Below are 21,327 nucleotides of genomic sequence, written 5' to 3' on the forward strand. Positions count from 1 at the left end.
GTCCTAATTTGTGCCTGATGACTACGATTCCTGCCTCACTCCACCTGTACCTTAGCCCACTGTGCGTGACCCTGCCTGACGACTCCGATTCCTGCCTCTCCCTTTGTGCTCTGCAATAAATGTTGTGCTTGGTACATGAATCCTTCTCAGTCCCCTTGATTCCTTATAGTCTGTATTTATTAATACTTGTAGGTTATCATAGCATCAAACACATCACACTTATACCCCCCCAGGGGAACTACCATACCATACCATCTTCTTCCGCTTATCCGGGGCCGGGTCGCGGGGGCAGCAGTCTAAGCAGGGATGCCCAGACTTCCCTCTCCCCAGACACTTCCTCCAGCTCTTCCGGGGGGACACCGAGGCGTTCCAAGGCCAGCCGGGAGACATAGTCCCTCCAGCGTGTCCTAGGTCTTCCCTGGGGTCTCCTCCCGGTGGGACGGGACCGGAACACCTTCCCAGGAAGGCGTTCCGGAGGCATCTGAAAAAGATGCCCAAGCCACCTCAGCTGACCCCTCTCGATGTGGAGGAGCAGCTGCTCTACTCTGAGCTCCTCCCGGGTGACCGAGCTTCTCACCCTATCTCTAAGTGATCGCCCGGCCACCCTGCGGAGAAAGCTAATTTCGGCCGCCTGTATCCGGGATCTTGTCCTTTCGGTCATGACCCAAAGCTCATGACCATAGGTGAGAGTAGGAACGTAGATTGACTGGTAAATCAAGAGCTTCGCCTTGCGGCTCAGCTCTTTCTTCACCATGACAGACCGATACATCGACTGCATTACTGCAGAAGCTGCACCGATCCGTCTGTCAATCTCCCGTTCCATCCTTCCCTCACTCGTGAACAAGACCCCTAAATACTTAAACTCCTCCACTTGAGGCAGGCACTCTCCACCAACCTGAAGTGGGCAAGCCACCCTTTTCCGACTGAGGACCATGGCCTCGGATTTGGAGGTACTGATTTTCATCCCCACCGCTTCACACTCGGCTGCAAACCGTCCCAGCGCATGCTGAAGGTCCTGGTTAGAAGGGGCCAACAGGACAACATCATCTGCAAAGAGCAGAGACGAAATTGTGTGGTCCCCAAACCTGACACCCTCCGGCCCCTGGCTGCGCCTAGAAATTCTGTCCATAAAAATTACGAACAGAACCGGTGACAAAGGGCAGCCCTGCCGGAGTCCAACATGCACAGGGAACAAGTCTGACTTACTGCCGGCAATGCGGACCAAGCTCCTGCTTCGGTTGTACAGGGACCTGATAGCCCTTAGCAAAGGACCCAGGACCCCATATTCCCCAAGCACCCTCCACAAGATGCCGCGAGGGACACAGTCGAATGCCTTCTCCAAATCCACAAAACACATGTGGATTGGTTGGGCAAACTCCCATGAACCCTTCAACACCCCGTAGAGGGTATAGAGCTGGTCCAGTGTTCCACGGCCCGGACGAAAACCACACTGTTCCTCCTGAATCCGAGGTTCTACTATCGGCCGTATTCTCCTCTCCAGAACCCTGGCATAGACTTTCCCGGGGAGGCTGAGAAGTGTGATCCCCCTATAGTTGGAACACACCCTCCGGTCCCCCTTCTTAAAAAGAGGGACCACCACCCCGGTCTGCCATCCCAGAGGCACTGTCCCCAACCGCCACGCGATGTTGCACAGGCGTGTCAACCAAGACAGCCCCACAACATCCAGAGACTTGAGGTACTCAGGGCGGATCTCATCCACCCCCGGTGCCTTGCCACCGAGAAGTTTCTTGACCACCTTAGTGACTTCAGCCCGGGTGATGGACGAGTCCACCTCTGATATCTCATCCTCTGCTTCCTCAATGGAAGAAGTGACAGCGGGATTGAGGAGATCCTCGAAGTACTCCTTCCACCGCCCGACGACATCCTCAGTTGAGGTCAACAGCTGGCCACCTCTACTGTAAACAGTGTTGGTAGGGCACTGTTTCCCTCTCCTGAGGCGCCGGATGGTTTGCCAGAATCTCTTCGAGGCCAGCCGATAGTCCTTCTCCATGGCCTCACCGAACTCCTCCCAGGCCCGAGTTTTTGCCTCCACAACCACCCGGGCTGCAGCCCGCTTGGCCTGTCGGTACCCGTCAGCTGCGTCAGGAGTCCTACAAGCCAACCAGGCCTGATAGGATTCCTTCTTCAGCTTGACGGCATTCCTTACTTCCGGTGTCCACCACCGGTTTCGGGGATTGCCGCCTCGACAGGCACCGGAGACCTTACGGCCACAGCTCCGAGCGGCCGCTTCGACAATGGCGGTGGAGAACATGGTCCACTCGGACTCAATATCTCCAGCCTCCCTCGGGATCCAGTCGAAGCTCTGCCGGAGGTGGGAGTTAAAGATCTCTCTGACAGGAAACTCGGCCAGACGTTCCCAGCAGACCCTTACAGTACGCTTGGGCCTGCCGAGTCTGTCCAGCTTCCTCCCCCGCCATCGGATCCAACTCACCACCAGGTGGTGATCAGTTGACAGCTCCGCCCCTCTCTTCACCCGAGTGTCCAAGACATGTGGCCGCAGGTCAGATGAGACGACAACAAAGTCGATCATCGACCTGTGGCCTAGGGTGTCCTGGTGCCACGTGCACTAATGGACACCCTTATGCTTGAACATGGTGTTCGTTATGGACAAACTGTGACTAGCACAGAAGTCCAATAACTGAACACCACTCGGGTTCAGATCAGGGGGGCCGTTCCTCCCAATCACGCCCCTCCAGGTGTCACTGTCGTTGCCCACGTGGGCGTTGTTGTCCCCCAGTAGAATAATAGAGTCCCCAGTCGGAGCACTTTCCAGCACCCCTCCCAGAGACTCCAAGAAGGTCGGGTACTCTGCACTGCCGTTCGGCCCGTAGGCACAAACAACAGTGAGAGACCTATCCCCGACCCGTAGGCACAGGGAAACGACCCTCTCGTTCACCGGGGTAAACTCCAACACATGGCGGCAGAGCTGGGGAGCTATAAGCAAACCCACACCAGCCCGCCGCCTCTCACCACGGGCAACTCCAGAGTGGTGAAGAGTCCATCCTCTCTCAAGGAGTGTGGTTCCAGAGCCCAAGCCGTGCGTAGAGGTGATCCCGACTACCTCTAATCGGAACCTCTCAACCTCACGCACTAACTCAGGCTCCTTCCCCGCCAGCGAGGTGACATTCCACGTCCCTAGAGCTAGTTTCCGTGTCCAGAGATCGGGTTGTCTAGGCCCCTGCCTTCGACTGCCGCCCGATCCTCTTCGCACCGGCCCCTTATGGTCCCTCCTGTGGTTGGTGCCCGTTCGGGCTGAGCCCGGCCGTACCCCATGGGGGAAGGCCCGGCCACCAGGCGCTCGCATACGAGCCCCAACCCCGGGCCTGGCTCCAGGGTGGGGCCCCGGCTGCGCCATAACGGGCGACGTCACGGTACTCATAATTTTATTCATCATTAAGGGGGTTTTGAACCGCTCTTAGTCTGACCCGTCGCCTAAGACCTGTTTGCCTTGGGAGACCCTACCAGGGGCATATAGCCCCAGACAACATAGCTCCTAGGGTCACTCGGGTACTCAAACCCCTCCACCACGTTAAGGTGGCAGTTCTTGGAGGTACCAGTTCTTGGAGGTACCCTAGTTACCAGGGGAACTATTAATGGCATTTCCCACCCCCATCAAGGAACCATATTTAGGGCCAGCTTTTCACAGGACTTCCTTTACTGAGATACGACCGGGTGCCATGCTGCAGACATGGTGCCGGCCACTGGAAACAAGGAAATCCAGATAAATGACCTTTTTTTATCAGTGCTTTCATGTGTGTAGATTACCAGATAGTTCAGTGGTTGAACATTCTGCAGCTTAAGAAGCTAGTCAGGGACATGTACATTTGTATAACTGATGTAGCAGAAGCAGCATTAGGTTTATAAACTACTTCCTTTTGCCGTTGGTTATTTTATTTATTCATAAATAATAAAAAAATAAATGTTTCATAACACAATAAAATATCATTCAATAAATACATTAAGGTTATAAACATTAATGTTGGTTTGCACAGTGCAAAGAGTTTTCCCCATTGTAGTCAGCAGAGCGCTGGGCTCTTTTGTGATTCAGACGGGAGTATTTGAACTGAGCACAACAACCAAGATCTTTAAGAAGATCTCTTAGCTGTTCCTCATCTTTGTTAAGCCTGGACTTTGGCACTGTCATTTCCAGGCTTACCACTAATAGGTTTGATTTAATATTCTAGGAAGTGGGAAATAACTTGTTGTTCTTTGAACAATATTTCATCTGCCAAGATAAGTGCAACATTCAGAAACCACAACAACACACACTGACACTATTAGAGATTAATTTGCCTCAACTTCTAATGCCAGGATGTGTTCATGACCAATATGATGCTCTTCAAGTTTGTTTAGAATCGATACAAAAAGAAAAAACTATTAATTCAGAAATTAATCTAATGTACACCACAGGCCCCTATTTCAAGCATCATGAGTCTGGAAGTGTAAACTGTGCTAAACCTTGTTAACGCTTTCAGGCTTGAAGAATACTGTAGGTTTTGCATGCCATAGTGGTCCCATAGTACTGCCATTCACCCATTAAACATTAACTAAGTGACCTATTCTTTAGTTTTTTTCTTCTCATGTCATTTGTAGTGTTTTACTGTAGTGGAAGGAACGTGCTTGTTTTGTATTATACAGTGTTATATATGTTTGCCAAGCTAAACGAATTTGTAAAAAAATCTGAATTAGTGGTTAACACATGAAATATAATATTGTTAATGACCTTATTTTACCAGTGCTTTCATGTGTGTAGATTACCAGATAGTTCAGTGGTTGCACATTATGCAGCTTAAGAAGCTAGTCAGGGACGCGTATATTTGTGTAACTGATGTAGCAGAAGCAGCATTAGGTTTATAAACCACTTGTTTTTGCCTTTGGTTATTTAATTTATTCATAAATAGTTCAAAAATAAATGTTTCATAACACAATAAAATATCATTCAATAAATACATTAAGGTTATAAACATTAATGTTGGTTTGCACAGTGCAAAGAGTTTTCCCCATTGTTGTCAGCAGAGCGCTGGGCTCTTTTGTGATTCAGACGGGAGTATTTGAACTGAGCACAACAACCAAGATCTTTAAGAAGATCTCTTAGCTGTTCCTCATCTTTGTTAAGCGTCACAGTGCAGTTAGTTTGGTGAAACTGTGGAGAGAATAGAGAACGTTCAGAACCATATACTGTCTAAAAACTGTGCTCTAGTCACAAGGCTCTGTAGGAACCTACAACATGAAAGGTCTTCAAAATATGTAGTATCAAAAACATTTGGATGCATGCTTCCTTACCTGATTATATTGTATCAGCAACCGGCCAATGTTCAAGATGTTTTCTGGAATCACATACTTTGTGGAGTTAATTTTAGACAGAATCTCCTCAGCTATGCAGAAATCTTCAGGCTGGAATTGAAGACAGACATTATTAATTATGGCTTTATGCTGAAAAACATGCTGTAACAGCCACAATAGCCTGTATTACATTTTTAAAAGGTTTGAACTTTGTTCCGGCTTAAATATTGACATGAAAACAAGTGTTGAAGTTAGCAGCAGTTATCACCGATCTCTGGACATTTCTCCAACACAGATTAAGCAGTCTTGGATTAAGAAGCACTTTTAATGATGAATCTTGTGATTTTTTAATCTGATGAAGCATCCTATGACTTTTTTGTCATCTTATTTTCATAATTTTCAGCAAGATTATATACTCACCCCGGTAGAAATGCAGTGACTTTTGTCAAATCCACTTGGCACCATAATATCTGAAAGTTTCTGAAAAGCAAATAAAAATCACAGAATGTAATCAATTTCTCTTTTTCTCAATCTGTATTAGATACCATTTTTTTTTACAGTATTTATATACAAAAACCTTTTCTGAAATGTTAACAATAAGCAACACTAGATAAAATGGATGATCATGCAATATTCCTACCTCTGGATCTTCAAGGAGCTTGCTGACATTGTTAATGATGTTCCTCAGGATGTGATACTCATCGTTCTGAGTGGGTGCAGTATAGACCAGTACAAATGCAAAGAAGAGGAGAGCAACAGTCTTCATGGCTTGGGTAGTAGTAGAAGTATTAGCAGACTATGGCTATGGATGGCTCAGTCTTCGGGTTAAAGAAGTTTTCAATGAGATTCACTTGAATAATCAAACACAGGACTCTTATATTGTTCCTGACAACCTCAGTCTAGATAGAGATCACACCTTCACGTCACTGCCAAAACACAGACTAGCAGTGTGGATGTCCTAATATGGAGCATCCTGTGTATCATTGATTAGCCATCAAATGGTATCAAACTGAACTTGTTGACTGAACTTTGGAAAAAATGCAAGATCATGATGTCATAGATCATAATCCTTTATCGCTTGCGTCTTTGGTTTGGTCCATCTTCATTTAGGCTTGAAGTGGACTTTTGTTCTTACCCCTCCATAGACCTGTCAATATGACAATTTCTGTCAAGCCAGCATAACTTTTGTATTAACCTTTTGTGACAACGGAGGTGATATTTTGTTGTGACAAAACCTTCAGATGAATCTCACCCTACCCACCCTTCTTTTATCCAAAGTCACGAGCAAGGGCAAAACATTCACACATTTGGGGGTATAAAGTATCTGGGCATCTTGGGGTTATCTCCCATGAAAAACTAATCTTTCACCCTCAATTTACTTCAGTTCTACACAGAGCAAAATACTTTTTTCACTCAGTTGAAAATATTCAAGACCATAACATGGTGGAAATATCCTACAAACAGCAACACAGTTCTTTTTCTTCCATGCTGGTGTCATGTAGAACAGCACCCACACTTTAAATGTCAGATGTGAAAAAGACAGGGGTTGACCAATGCCAGGCCGCCATTGTAAATAAGAAATGATCTTAATGACAAGCATGGTTAAATGAAAGTACAAATTAAAAAAAAAATCGAATGCATATAGGAGGGTTACACAAGCTACTACTGTATATGGTTAATAAAGTGGTACTTTGTCAATCATATCAGATATTTTTCATCCTATTTTCTTTCAGAACTGATCCGATTGAGCCATTGACAATTTGTTAGTGAAAAATCTATTTGTTGTCATTTAAGAAATCTCTTATGGTCGTATTTCAAAAATCTGAATTGGACCTCCTGTGAGTACACGGCCTAGTTGCCTGGTGGTTAACACATGAAATGGAACATTGTTAACAACCTTGTTTTACCGGTGCTTTCATGTGTGTAGATTACTAGATAGTTCAGTGATTACACATTCTGCAGCTTAAGAAGCTACAGTCAGTGATACGTACATTCAGGAACATGATTAGGTAGTAGTTTATAAAGGTATTATACCACTTTTTTGCTTTCTGTTAGTGAATTTATTCACAAAGAGTATAGAATAAAATGTTTTATAATACATAAAAATATAATTGTGAAGGATGATATTTTAACATGTTTAACTTGAACTCGTTGTTGTGGTCCTCAAACCATTCCGGAACCATTTTTGCTTTGTGGCAGGGTGCATTATCCTTCTAAAAGAGGCCAATGGGAGGCCTTCAGGGAATACCATTGCCATGAAAGAGTGCACATGGACTGCAACAATGTTTGGCAGAACATTTCCCAAAGCATCACACAGTCTCCACTGGCTTGCCTCCTTCCCATAGTGCATCCTGGTGCCATGTGTTCTCCCGCTAAGCAACCCACACCCACCTAAGTATCCACGTGATGTATAAGGAAACGTGATTAATCAGACCAGGCCACCTCTTTCCATTGCTCCGTGGTCCAGTTCTGATGGTCACGTGCCCATTCTATGCGCTTTTGGCAGTGGACAGGGGTCAGCATGGGCACCCTGACTGGTCTGTGGCTACGCAGCCCCATACGCAACAAACTGTGATGCACTGTGTGTTCTGACACCTTTCTATCAGTACCAGCATTAACTTTTTCAGAGGTTTGAGCTACTGTACAGTAGTTTGCCTGTTGGATCGGACCACACAGGCCAGCTTTCGATCCCCACGTGCATTAATGAGCCTTGGCCATCCGTGGCCCTGTTGCCGGTTCAACGGTTTTCCTTCCTTGGACCATGTTTGATAGATACTGACCACTGCAGACTGGGAACACCCCACAAGGCCTGCAGTTTCGTAAGTGCTTTGACCCAGTTGTCTAGCCATCACAATTTGGCCCTTGTCAAAGTCGCTCAGATCCTTTCGCTTGCCCATTTTCCTTGGGGACAACATGTTCACTTGCAGCCTTATATACCCCAGCCACTGACAGGTGCCATGATAAGGAGATTATCAGTGTTATTCACTACACCTGTCAGTGGTCATAATGTTATGGCTGATCGGTGTATATGGAGTGGCCAGTTCTATTTTCTAGCATGAGAGATCATTTTGACAAACACATTTAAATATATTTCTATAGTATAACTTTTATCCTTGACCGAAATACAGGCGGCCGAAATAAGCTTTCTCCGCAGGGTGGCTGGGCGATCCCTTAGAGATAGGGTGAGAAGCTCGGTCACCCGGGAGGAGCTTGGAGTAGAGCCGCTGCTCCTCCACATCGAGAGGGGTCAGCAGAGGTGGCTTGGGAATCTGTTTCGGATGCCTCGAGAACGCCTTCCTGGGAAGGTGTTCCGGTCCCGTCCCACCGGGAGGAGACCCCGGGGAAGACCTAGGACACGCTGGAGGGACTATGTCTCCCGGCTGGCCTGGGAACGCCTCGGTGTCCACCCGGAAGAGCTGGAGGAAGTGTCTGGGGAGAGGGAAGTCTGGGTATCTCTGCTTAGACTGCTGCCCCCGCGACCCGGCCCCGGATGAAGCGGAAGAAGATGAATGAATGAATGAACTTTTATCCTCAACATTCCCTATTCATATAAACATTCTCATATCTCCAGCAAAGACGATAAAATACAAGGTCGGTTTCAGATCCGTGAGTCCCACCAGTGCTCATCCCTCTCCCTAGCGCACTATGCACTCACAGGCACCTGGCCACGCCCACTCTGGCAGATCTCGTCCCCCTGAATTCTGATTAATCCTGATCACCTGGCGCTTGATATCTTCTTCCAGTCAAAGTACTTAAGCCAGCAGTCCCCGCCAGACTATTGTGAGAAATTGTTTAATCGTCTGTGCTTGCCCTTTTGTTACAGTGACTTGGATATTCGTTTACGACCCTTGCTTTGGACTGATCTCACCGACTACGTCTTCCGCCTTAGCCCCTCCGGTACCGTCGCCTAGCTCTTCAGTCCTAATTTGTGCCTGATGACTACAATTCCTGCCTCACTCCACCTGTACCTTAGCCCACTGTGCGTGACCCTGCCTGACGACTCCGATTCCTGCCTCTCCCTTTGTGCTCTGCAATAAATGTTGTGCTTGGTACATGAATCCTTCTCAGTCCCCTTGATTCCTTATAGTCGGTATTTATTAATTCCGAACTTGTAGGTTATCATAGCATCAAAAAAATCACACTTATACCCCCCCAGGGGAACTATTAATGGTATTTCCCACCTCATCAAGGAACCATATTTAGGGCCAGCTTTTCACAGGACTTCCTTTACTGAGACACGACCGGGTGCCATGCTGCAGACATGGTGCCGGCCACTGGAAACAAGGAAATCCAGATAAATGACCTTATTTTACCAGTGCTTTCATGTGTGTAGATTACCAGATAGTTCAGTGGTTGAACATTCTGCAGCTTAAGAAGCTAGTCAGGGACATGTACATTTGTATAACTGATGTAGCAGAAGCAGCATTAGGTTTATAAACCACTTGTTTTTGCCGTTGGTTATTTTATTTATTCATAAATAATAAAAAAATAAATGTTTCATAACACAATAAAATATCATTCAATAAATACATTAAGGTTATAAACATTAATGTTGGTTTGCACAGTGCAAAGAGTTTTCCCCATTGTTGTCAGCAGAGCGCTGGGCTCTTTTGTGATTCAGACGGGAGTATTTGAACTGAGCACAACAACCAAGCTCTTTAAGAAGATCTCTTAGCTGTTCCTCATCTTTGTTAAGCCTGGACTTTGGCACTGTCATTTCCAGGCTTACCACTAATAGGTTTGATTTAATATTCTAGGAAGTGGGAAATAACTTGTTGTTCTTTGAACAATATTTCATCTGCCAAGATAAGTGCAACATTCAGAAACCACAACAACACACACTGACACTATTAGAGATTAATTTGCCTCAGCTTCTAATGCCAGGATGTGTTCATGACCAATATGATGCTCTTCAAGTTTGTTTAGAATTGATACAAAAAGAAAAAACTATTAATTCAGAAATGAATCTAATGTACACCACAGGCCCCTATTTCAAGCATCATGAGTCTGGAAGTGTAAACTGTGCTAAACCTTGTTAACGCTTTCAGGCTTGAAGAATACTGTAGGTTTTGCATGCCATAGTGGTCCCATAGTACTGCCATTCACCCATTAAACATTAACTAAGTGACCTATTCTTTTGTTTTTTTCTTCTCATGTCATTTGTAGTGTTTTACTGTAGTGGAAGGAACGTGCTTGTTTTGTATTATACAGTGTTATATATGTTTGCCAAGCTAAACTAATTTGTAAAGAAATCTGAATTAGTGGTTAACACATGAAATATAATATTGTTAATGACCTTATTTTACCAGTGCTTTCATGTGTGTAGATTACCAGATAGTTCAGTGGTTGCACATTATGCAGCTTAAGAAGCTAGTCAGGGACGCGTATATTTGTGTAACTGATGTAGCAGAAGCAGCATTAGGTTTATAAACCACTTGTTTTTGCCTTTGGTTATTTAATTTATTCATAAATAGTTCAAAAATAAATGTTTCATAACACAATAAAATATCATTCAATAAATACATTAAGGTTATAAACATTAATGTTGGTTTGCACAGTGCAAAGAGTTTTCCCCATTGTTGTCAGCAGAGCGCTGGGCTCTTTTGTGATTCAGACGGGAGTATTTGAACTGAGCACAACAACCAAGATCTTTAAGAAGATCTCTTAGCTGTTCCTCATCTTTGTTAAGCGTCACAGTGCAGTTAGTTTGGTGAAACTGTGGAGAGAATAGAGAACGTTCAGAACCATATACTGTCTAAAACTGTGCTCTAGTCACAAGGCTCTGTAGGAACCTACAACATGAAAGGTCTTCAAAATATGTAGTATCAAAATCATGTGGATGCATGCTTCCTTACCTGATTATATTGTATCAGCAACCGGCCAATGTTCAAGATGTTTTCTGGAATCACATACTTTGTGGAGTTAATTTTAAACAGAATCTCCTCAGCTAGGCAGAAATCTTCAGGCTGGAATTGAAGACAGACATTATTAATTATGCCTTTATGCTGAATAACATGCTGTAACAGCCACAATAGCCTGTATTACATTTTTAAAAGGTTTGAACTTTGTTCCGGCTCTACCAACTGTCTGATTGTATCAAATATTGACATGAAAACAAGTGTTGAAGTTAGCAGCAGTTATCACCGACCCTCTGGACATTTCTCCAACACAGATTAAGCAGTATTGGATTAAGAAGCACTTTCAATGATGAATCTTGTGATTTTTTAGTCTAATCAAGCATCCTATGACTTTTTTGTCATCTTATTTTTATAATTTTCAACAAGATTATATACTCACCCTGGTAGAAATGCAGCGACTTTTGTCAAATCCACTTGGCACCATAATGCCTGAAAGTTTCTGAAAAGCAAATAAAAATCACAGAATGTAATCAATTTCTCTTTTTTCTCAATCTGTATTAGATTAAACATTTTTACAGTATTTACAAAAAGAAAATCTGAAATGTTAACAATAAGCACTACTAGATAGAATGGATGATCTTGCAATATTCCTACCTCTGGATCTTCAAGGAGCTTGCTGACATTGTTAATGATGTTCCTCAGGATATGATACTCATCGTTCTGAGTGGGTGCAGTATAGACCAGTACAAATGCAAAGAAGAGGAGAGCAACAGTCTTCATTGCTTGGGTAGTGGTAGAAGTATTATCAGTCTTTGGCTATGGATGGCTCAGTCTTCGGGTTAAAGAAGTTTTAAATGAGATTCACTTGAATAATCAAACACAGGACTCTTATATTGTTCCTGACAACCTCAGTCTAGATAGAGATCACACCTTCACGTCACTGCCAAAACTCAGACTAGCAGTGTGGATGTCCTAATATGGAGCATCCTGTATATCATTGATTAGCAATCAAATGCTATCAAACTGAACTTGCTGACTGAACTTGGGAAAAAATGCAAGATCATGATCCTTTATCGCTTGCATCTTTGGTTTGGTCCATCTTCATTTAGGCTTGAAGTAGACTTTTTTTCTTACCCTTCCATAGACCTGTCAAAATGACAATTTCTGTCAAGCCAGCATAACTTTTGCATTAACCTTTTGTGACAACGGAGGTGGTATTTTGTTGTGACAAAGCCTTCAGATGAATCTCACCCTACCCGCCCTTCTTTTATCCAAAGTCACGAGCAAGGGCAAAACATTCACACATTTGGGGGTATAAAGTATCTGGGCATCTTGGGGTTATCTCCCATGAAAAACAAAACTTTCACACTGAATGGCAGAACATTTCCCAAAGCATCACTCAGTCTCCGCTGGCTTGCCTCCTTCCTATTGTGCATCCTGGTGCCATGTGTTCTCCCAGTAAGCAACCCACACCCACCTAGGTATCCACGTGATGTAAAAGGAAACGTGATTCATCATACCAGGCTACTTCCTTCCATTGCTCCGTGGTCCAGTTCTGATGGTCACGTGCCCATTCTATGCGCTTTTGGCAGTGGACAGGGGTCAGCATGGGCACCCTGACTGGTCTGTGGCTACGCAGCCCCATACGCAACAAACTGTGATGCACTGTGTGTTCTGACACCTTTCTATCAGTACCAGCATTAACTTTTTCAGAGGTTTGAGCTACTGTACAGTAGTTTGCCTGTTGGATCGGACCACACAGGCCAGCTTTCGATCCCCACGTGCATTAATGAGCCTTGGCCATCCGTGGCCCTGTTGCCGGTTCAACGGTTTTCCTTCCTTGGACCATGTTTGATAGGTACTGACCACTGCAGACTGGGAACACCCCACAAGGCCTGCAGTTTCGGAAGTGCTTTGACCCAGTTGTCTAGCCATCACAATTTGGCCCTTGTCAAAGTCGCTCAGATCCTTTCGCTTGCCCATTTTCCTTGGGGACAACATGTTCACTTGCAGCCTTATATATCCCAGCCACTGACAGGTGCCATGATAAGGAGATTATCAGTGTTATTCACTACACCTGTCAGTGGTCATAATGTTATGGCTGATCGGTGTATATGGAGTGGCCAGTTCTATTTTCTAGCATGAGAGATCATTTTGACAAACACATTTAAATATATTTCTATAGTATAACTTTTATCCTCAACATTCCCTATTCATATAAACATTCTCATATCTCCAGCAAAGAAGATAACATACAAGGTCGGTTTCAGATCCGTGAGTCCCACCAGTGCTCATCCCTCTCCCTAGCGCACTACGCACTCACAGGCACCTGGCCACGCCCACTCTGGCAGATCTCGTCCCCCTGAATTCTGATTAATCCTGATCACCTGGCGCTTGATATCTTCTTCCAGTCAAAGTACTTAAGCCAGCAGTCCCCGCCAGACTATTGTGAGAAATTGTTTAATCGTCTGTGCTTGCCCTTTTGTTACAGTGACTTGGATATTCGTTTACGACCCTTGCTTTGGACTGATCTCACCGACTACGTCTTCCGCCTTAGCCCCTCCGGTACCGTCGCCTAGCTCTTCAGTCCTAATTTGTGCCTGATGACTACGATTCCTGCCTCACTCCACCTGTACCTTAGCCCACTGTGCATGACCCTGCCTGACGACTCCGATTCCTGCCTTTCCCTTTGTGCTCTGCAATAAATGTTGTGCTTGGTACATGAATCCTTCTCAGTCCCCTTGATTCCTTATAGTCGGTATTTATTAATACCGAACTTGTAGGTTATCATAGCATCAAACACATCACACTTATACCCCCCCAGGGGAACTACCATACCATACCATCTTCTTCCGCTTATCCGGGGCCGGGTCGCGGGGGCAGCAGTCTAAGCAGGGATGCCCAGACTTCCGTCTCCCCAGACACTTCCTCCAGCTCTTCCGGGGGGACACCGAGGCGTTCCAAGGCCAGCCGGGAGACATAGTCCCTCCAGCGTGTCCTAGGTCTTCCCTGGGGTCTCCTCCCGGTGGGACGGGACTGGAACACCTTCCCAGGAAGGCGTTCCGGAGGCATCCGAAAAAGATGCCCAAGCCACCTCAGCTGACCCCTCTCGATGTGGAGGAGCAGCGGCTCTACTCTGAGCTCCTCCCGGGTGACCGAGCTTCTCACCCTATCTCTAAGGGATCGCCCGGCCACCCTGCGGAGAAAGCTCATTTCGGCCGCCTGTATCCGGGATCTTGTCCTTTCGGTCATGACCCAAAGCTCATGACCATAGGTGAGAGTAGGAACGTAGATTGACTGGTAAATCGAGAGCTTCGCCTTGCGGCTCAGCTCTTTCTTCACCACGACAGACCGATACATCGACTGCATTACTGCAGAAGCTGCACCGATCCGTCTGTCAATCTCCCGTTCCATCCTTCCCTCACTCGTGAACAAGTCCCCTAGACACTTAAACTCCTCCACTTGAGGCAGGCACTCTCCACCAACCTGAAGTGGGCAAACCACCCTTTTCCGACTGAGGACCATGGCCTCGGATTTGGAGGTACTGATTTTCATCCCCACCGCTTCACACTCGGCTGCAAACCGTCCCAGCGCATGCTGAAGGTCCTGGTTAGAAGGGGCCAACAGGACAACATCATCTGCAAAGAGCAGAGACGAAATTGTGTGGTCCCCAAACCTGACACCCTCCGGCCCCTGGCTGCGCCTAGAAATTCTGTCCATAAAAATTACGAACAGAACCGGTGACAAAGGGCAGCCCTGCCGGAGTCCAACATGCACTGGGAACAAGTCTGACTTACTGCCGGCAATGCGGACCAAGCTCCTGCTTCGGTTGTACAGGGACCTGATAGCCCTTAGCAAAGGACCCAGGACCCCATATTCCCCAAGCACCCTCCACAAGATGCCGCGAGGGACACAGTCGAATGCCTTCTCCAAATCCACAAAACACATGTGGATTGGTTGGGCAAACTCCCATGAACCCTTCAACACCCCGTAGAGGGTATAGAGCTGGTCCAGTGTTCCACGGCCCGGACGAAAACCACACTGTTCCTCCTGAATCCGAGGTTCTACTATCGGCCGTATTCTCCTCTCCAGAACCCTGGCATAGACTTTCCCGGGGAGGCTGAGAAGTGTGATCCCCCTATAGTTGGAACACACCCTCCGGTCCCCCTTCTTAAAAAGAGGGACCACCACCCCGGTCTGCCATCCCAGAGGCACTGTCTCCGACCGCCACGCAATGTTGCACAGGCGTGTCAACCAAGACAGCCCCACAACATCCAGAGACTTGAGGTACTCAGGGCGGATCTCATCCACCCCCGGTGCCTTGCCACCGAGGAGTTTCTTGACCACCTCAGTGACTTCAGCCCGGGTGATGGACGAGTCCACTTCTGAGCCCTCATCCTCTGCTTCCTCAATGGAAGAAGTGACAGCGGGATTGAGGGGATCCTCGAAGTACTCCTTCCACCGCCCGATGACATCCTCAGTTGAGGTCAACAGCTGCCCACCTCTACTGTAAACAGCGTTGGTAGGGCACTGTTTCCCTCTCCTGAGGCGCCGGATGGTTTGCCAGAATCTCTTCGAGGCCAGCCGATAGTCCTTCTCCATGGCCTCACCGAACTCCTCCCAGGCCCGAGTTTTTGCCTTCACAACCACCCGGGCTGCAGCCCACTTGGCCTGTCGGTACCCGTCAGCTGCGTCAGGAGTCCCACAAGCCAACCAGGCCTGATAGGACTCCTTCTTCAGCTTGACGGCATTCCTTACTTCCGGTGTCCACCACCGGGTTCGGGGATTGCCGCCTCGACAGGCACCGGAGACCTTACGGCCACAGCTCCGAGTGGCCGCTTCGACAATGGCGGTGGAGAACATGGTCCACTCGGACTCAATATCTCCAGCCTCCCTCGGGATCCAGTCGAAGCTCTGCCGGAGGTGGGAGTTAAAGATCTCTCTGACAGGAGACTCGGCCAGACGTTCCCAGCAGACCCTTACAGTACGCTTGGGCCTGCCGAGTCTGTCCAGCTTCCTCCCCCGCCATCGGATCCAACTCACCACCAGGTGGTGATCAGTTGACAGCTCCGCCCCTCTCTTCACCCGAGTGTCCAAGACATACGGCCGCAGGTCAGATGAGACGACAACAAAGTCGATCATCGACCTGTGGCCTAGGGTGTCCTGGTGCCACGTGCACTGATGGACACCCTTATGCTTGAACATGGTGTTCGTTATGGACAAACTGTGACTAGCACAGAAGTCCAATAACTGAACACCACTCGGGTTCAGATCAGGGGGGCCGTTCCTCCCAATCACGCCCCTCCAGGTGTCACTGTCGTTGCCCACGTGGGCGTTGAAGTCCCCCAGTAGAACAATAGAGTCCCCAGTCGGAGCACTTTCCAGCACCCCTCCCAGAGACTCCAAGAAGGTCGGGTACTCTGCACTGCCGTTCGGCCCGTAGGCACAAACAACAGTGAGAGACCTATCCCCGACCCGTAGGCACAGGGAAACGACCCTCTCGTTCACCGGGGTAAACTCCAACACATGGCGGCAGAGCTGGGGAGCTATAAGCAAACCCACACCAGCCCGCCGCCTCTCACCATGGGCAACTCCAGAGTGGTGAAGAGTCCATCCTCTCTCAAGGAGTGTGGTTCCAGAGCCCAAGCCGTGCGTAGAGGTGATCCCGACTACCTCTAATCGGAACCTCTCAACCTCACGCACTAACTCAGGCTCCTTCCCCGCCAGCGAGGTGACATTCCACGTCCCTAGAGCTAGTTTCCGTGTCCAGAGATCGGGTTGTCTAGGCCCCTGCCTTCGACTGCCGCCCGATCCTCTTCGCACCGGCCCCTTATGGTCCCTCCTGTGGTTGGTGAGCCCACGGGAGGGCGGCCCCACGTCGCCCGTTCGGGCTGAGCCCGGCCGTACCCCATGGGGGAAGGCCCGGCCACCAGGCGCTCGCATACGAGCCCCAACCCCGGGCCTGGCTCCAGGGTGGGGCCCCGGCTGCGCCATAACGGGCAACGTCACGGTACTCATAATTTTATTCATCATTAAGGGGGTTTTGAACCGCTCTTAGTCTGACCCGTCGCCTAAGACCTGTTTGCCTTGGGAGACCCTACCAGGGGCATATAGCCCCAGACAACATAGCTCCTAGGGTCACTCGGGTACTCAAACCCCTCCACCACGTTAAGGTGGCAGTTCTTGGAGGTACCAGTTCTTGGAGGTACCCTAGTTCCCAGGGGAACTATTAATGGTATTTCCCACCCCCATCAAGGAACCATATTTAGGGCCAGCTTTTCACAGGACTTCCTTTACTGAGACACGACCGGGTGCCATGCTGCAGACATGGTGCCGGCCACTGGAAACAAGGAAATCCAGATAAATGACCTTTTTTTATCAGTGCTTTCATGTGTGTAGATTACTAGATAGTTCAGTGGTTGAACATTCTGCAGCTTAAGAAGCTAGTCAGGGACATGTACATTTGTATAACTGATGTAGCAGAAGCAGCATTAGGTTTATAAACCACTTCCTTTTGCCGTTGGTTATTTTATTTATTCATAAATAATAAAAAAATAAATGTTTCATAACACAATAAAATATAATTCAATAAATACATTAAGGTTATAAACATTAATGTTGGTTTGCACAGTGCAAAGAGTTTTCCCCATTGTTGTCAGCAGAGCGCTGGGCTCTTTTGTGATTCAGACGGGAGTATTTGAACTGAGCACAACAACCAAGCTCTTTAAGAAGATCTCTTAGCTGTTCCTCATCTTTGTTAAGCCTGGACTTTGGCACTGTCATTTCCAGGCTTACCACTAATAGGTTTGATTTAATATTCTAGGAAGTGGGAAATAACTTGTTGTTCTTTGAACAATATTTCATCTGCCAAGATAAGTGCAACATTCAGAAACCACAACAACACACACTGACACTATTAGAGATTAATTTGCCTCAGCTTCTAATGCCAGGATGTGTTCATGACCAATATGATGCTCTTCAAGTTTGTTTAGAATTGATACAAAAAGAAAAAACTATTAATTCAGAAATGAATCTAATGTACACCACAGGCCCCTATTTCAAGCATCATGAGTCTGGAAGTGTAAACTGTGCTAAACCTTGTTAACGCTTTCAGGCTTGAAGAATACTGTAGGTTTTGCATGCCATAGTGGTCCCATAGTACTGCCATTCACCCATTAAACATTAACTAAGTGACCTATTCTTTTGTTTTTTTCTTCTCATGTCATTTGTAGTGTTTTACTGTAGTGGAAGGAACGTGCTTGTTTTGTATTATACAGTGTTATATATGTTTGCCAAGCTAAACTAATTTGTAAAGAAATCTGAATTAGTGGTTAACACATGAAATATAATATTGTTAATGACCTTATTTTACCAGTGCTTTCATGTGTGTAGATTACCAGATAGTTCAGTGGTTGCACATTATGCAGCTTAAGAAGCTAGTCAGGGACGCGTATATTTGTGTAACTGATGTAGCAGAAGCAGCATTAGGTTTATAAACCACTTGTTTTTGCCTTTGGTTATTTAATTTATTCATAAATAGTTCAAAAATAAATGTTTCATAACACAATAAAATATCATTCAATAAATACATTAAGGTTATAAACATTAATGTTGGTTTGCACAGTGCAAAGAGTTTTCCCCATTGTTGTCAGCAGAGCGCTGGGCTCTTTTGTGATTCAGACGGGAGTATTTGAACTGAGCACAACAACCAAGATCTTTAAGAAGATCTCTTAGCTGTTCCTCATCTTTGTTAAGCGTCACAGTGCAGTTAGTTTGGTGAAACTGTGGAGAGAATAGAGAACGTTCAGAACCATATACTGTCTAAAAACTGTGCTCTAGTCACAAGGCTCTGTATGAACCTACAACATGAAAGGTCTTCAAAATATGTAGTATCAAAAACATTTGGATGCATGCTTCCTTACCTGATTATATTGTATCAGCAACCGGCCAATGTTCAAGATGTTTTCTGGAATCACATACTTTGTGGAGTTAATTTTAGACAGAATCTCCTCAGCTATGCAGAAATCTTCAGGCTGGAATTGAAGACAGACATTATTAATTATGGCTTTATGCTGAAAAACATGCTGTAACAGCCACAATAGCCTGTATTACATTTTTAAAAGGTTTGAACTTTGTTCCGGCTCTACCAACTGTCTGATTGTATCAAATGTTGACATGAAGACAAGTGTTGAAGTTAGCAGCAGTTATCACCGATCTCTGGACATTTCTCCAACACAGATTAAGCAGTATTGGATTAAGAAGCACTTTCAATGATGAATCTTGTGATTTTTTAGTCTAATCAAGCATCCTATGACTTTTTTGTCATCTTATTTTTATAATTTTCAACAAGATTATATACTCACCCTGGTAGAAATGCAGCGACTTTTGTCAAATCCACTTGGCACCATAATGCCTGAAAGTTTCTGAAAAGCAAATAAAAATCACAGAATGTAATCAATTTCTCTTTTTTCTCAATCTGTATTAGATTAAACATTTTTACAGTATTTACAAAAAGAAAATCTGAAATGTTAACAATAAGCACTACTAGATAGAATGGATGATCTTGCAATATTCCTACCTCTGGATCTTCAAGGAGCTTGCTGACATTGTTAATGATGTTCCTCAGGATATGATACTCATCGTTCTGAGTGGGTGCAGTATAGACCAGTACAAATGCAAAGAAGAGGAGAGCAACAGTCTTCATTGCTTGGGTAGTAGTAGAAGTATTATCAGTCTTTGGCTATGGATGGCTCAGTCTTCGGGTTAAAGAAGTTTTAAATGAGATTCACTTGAATAATCAAACACAGGACTCTTATATTGTTCCTGACAACCTCAGTCTAGATAGAGATCACACCTTCACGTCACTGCCAAAACTCAGACTAGCAGTGTGGATGTCCTAATATGGAGCATCCTGTATATCATTGATTAGCAATCAAATGCTATCAAACTGAACTTGCTGACTGAACTTGGGAAAAAATGCAAGATCATGATCCTTTATCGCTTGCATCTTTGGTTTGGTCCATCTTCATTTAGGCTTGAAGTAGACTTTTTTTCTTACCCTTCCATAGACCTGTCAAAATGACAATTTCTGTCAAGCCAGCATAACTTTTGCATTAACCTTTTGTGACAACGGAGGTGGTATTTTGTTGTGACAAAGCCTTCAGATGAATCTCACCCTACCCGCCCTTCTTTTATCCAAAGTCACGAGCAAGGGCAAAACATTCACACATTTGGGGGTATAAAGTATCTGGGCATCTTGGGGTTATCTCCCATGAAAAACAAAACTTTCACACTGAATGGCAGAACATTTCCCAAAGCATCACAGAGTCTCCGCTGGCTTGCCTCCTTCCCATAGTGCATCTTGGTGCCATGTGTTCTCCCAGTAAGCAACCCACACCCACCTAGGTATCCATGTGATGTAAAAGGAAACGTGATTCATCATACCAGGCTACTTCCTTCCATTGCTCCGTGGTCCAGTTCTGATGATCACGTGCCCATTCTATGCGCTTTTGGCAGTGGACAGGGGTCAGCATGGGCACCCTGACTGGTCTGTGGCTACGCAGCCCCATACGCAACAAACTGTGATGCACTGTGTGTACTGACACCTTTCTATCAGTACCAGCATTAACTTTTTCAAAGGTTTGAGCTACTGTACAGTAGTTTGTCTGTTGGATCGGACCACACAGGCCAGCTTTCGATCCCCATGTGCATTAATGAGCCTTGGCCATCCGTGGCCCTGTTGCCGGTTCAACGGTTTTCCTTCCTTGGACCATGTTTGATAGGTACTGACCACTGCAGACTGGGAACACCCCACAAGGCCTGCAGTTTCGGAAGTGCTTTGACCCAGTTGTCTAGCCATCACAATTTGGCCCTTGTCAAAGTCGCTCAGATCCTTTCGCTTGCCCATTTTCCTTGGGGACAACATGTTCACTTGCAGCCTTATATATCCCAGCCACTGACAGGTGCCATGATAAGGAGATTATCAGTGTTATTCACTACACCTGTCAGTGGTCATAATGTTATGGCTGATCGGTGTATATGGAGTGGCCAGTTCTATTTTCTAGCATGAGAGATCATTTTGACAAACATATTTAAATATATTTCTATAGTATAACTTTTATCCTCAACATTCCCTATTCATATAAACATTCTCATATCTCCAGCA

This window comes from Esox lucius, chromosome 4 (genome assembly GCF_011004845.1).
Source record: "Esox lucius isolate fEsoLuc1 chromosome 4, fEsoLuc1.pri, whole genome shotgun sequence".
NCBI classification, from domain to species: domain Eukaryota; kingdom Metazoa; phylum Chordata; class Actinopteri; order Esociformes; family Esocidae; genus Esox; species Esox lucius.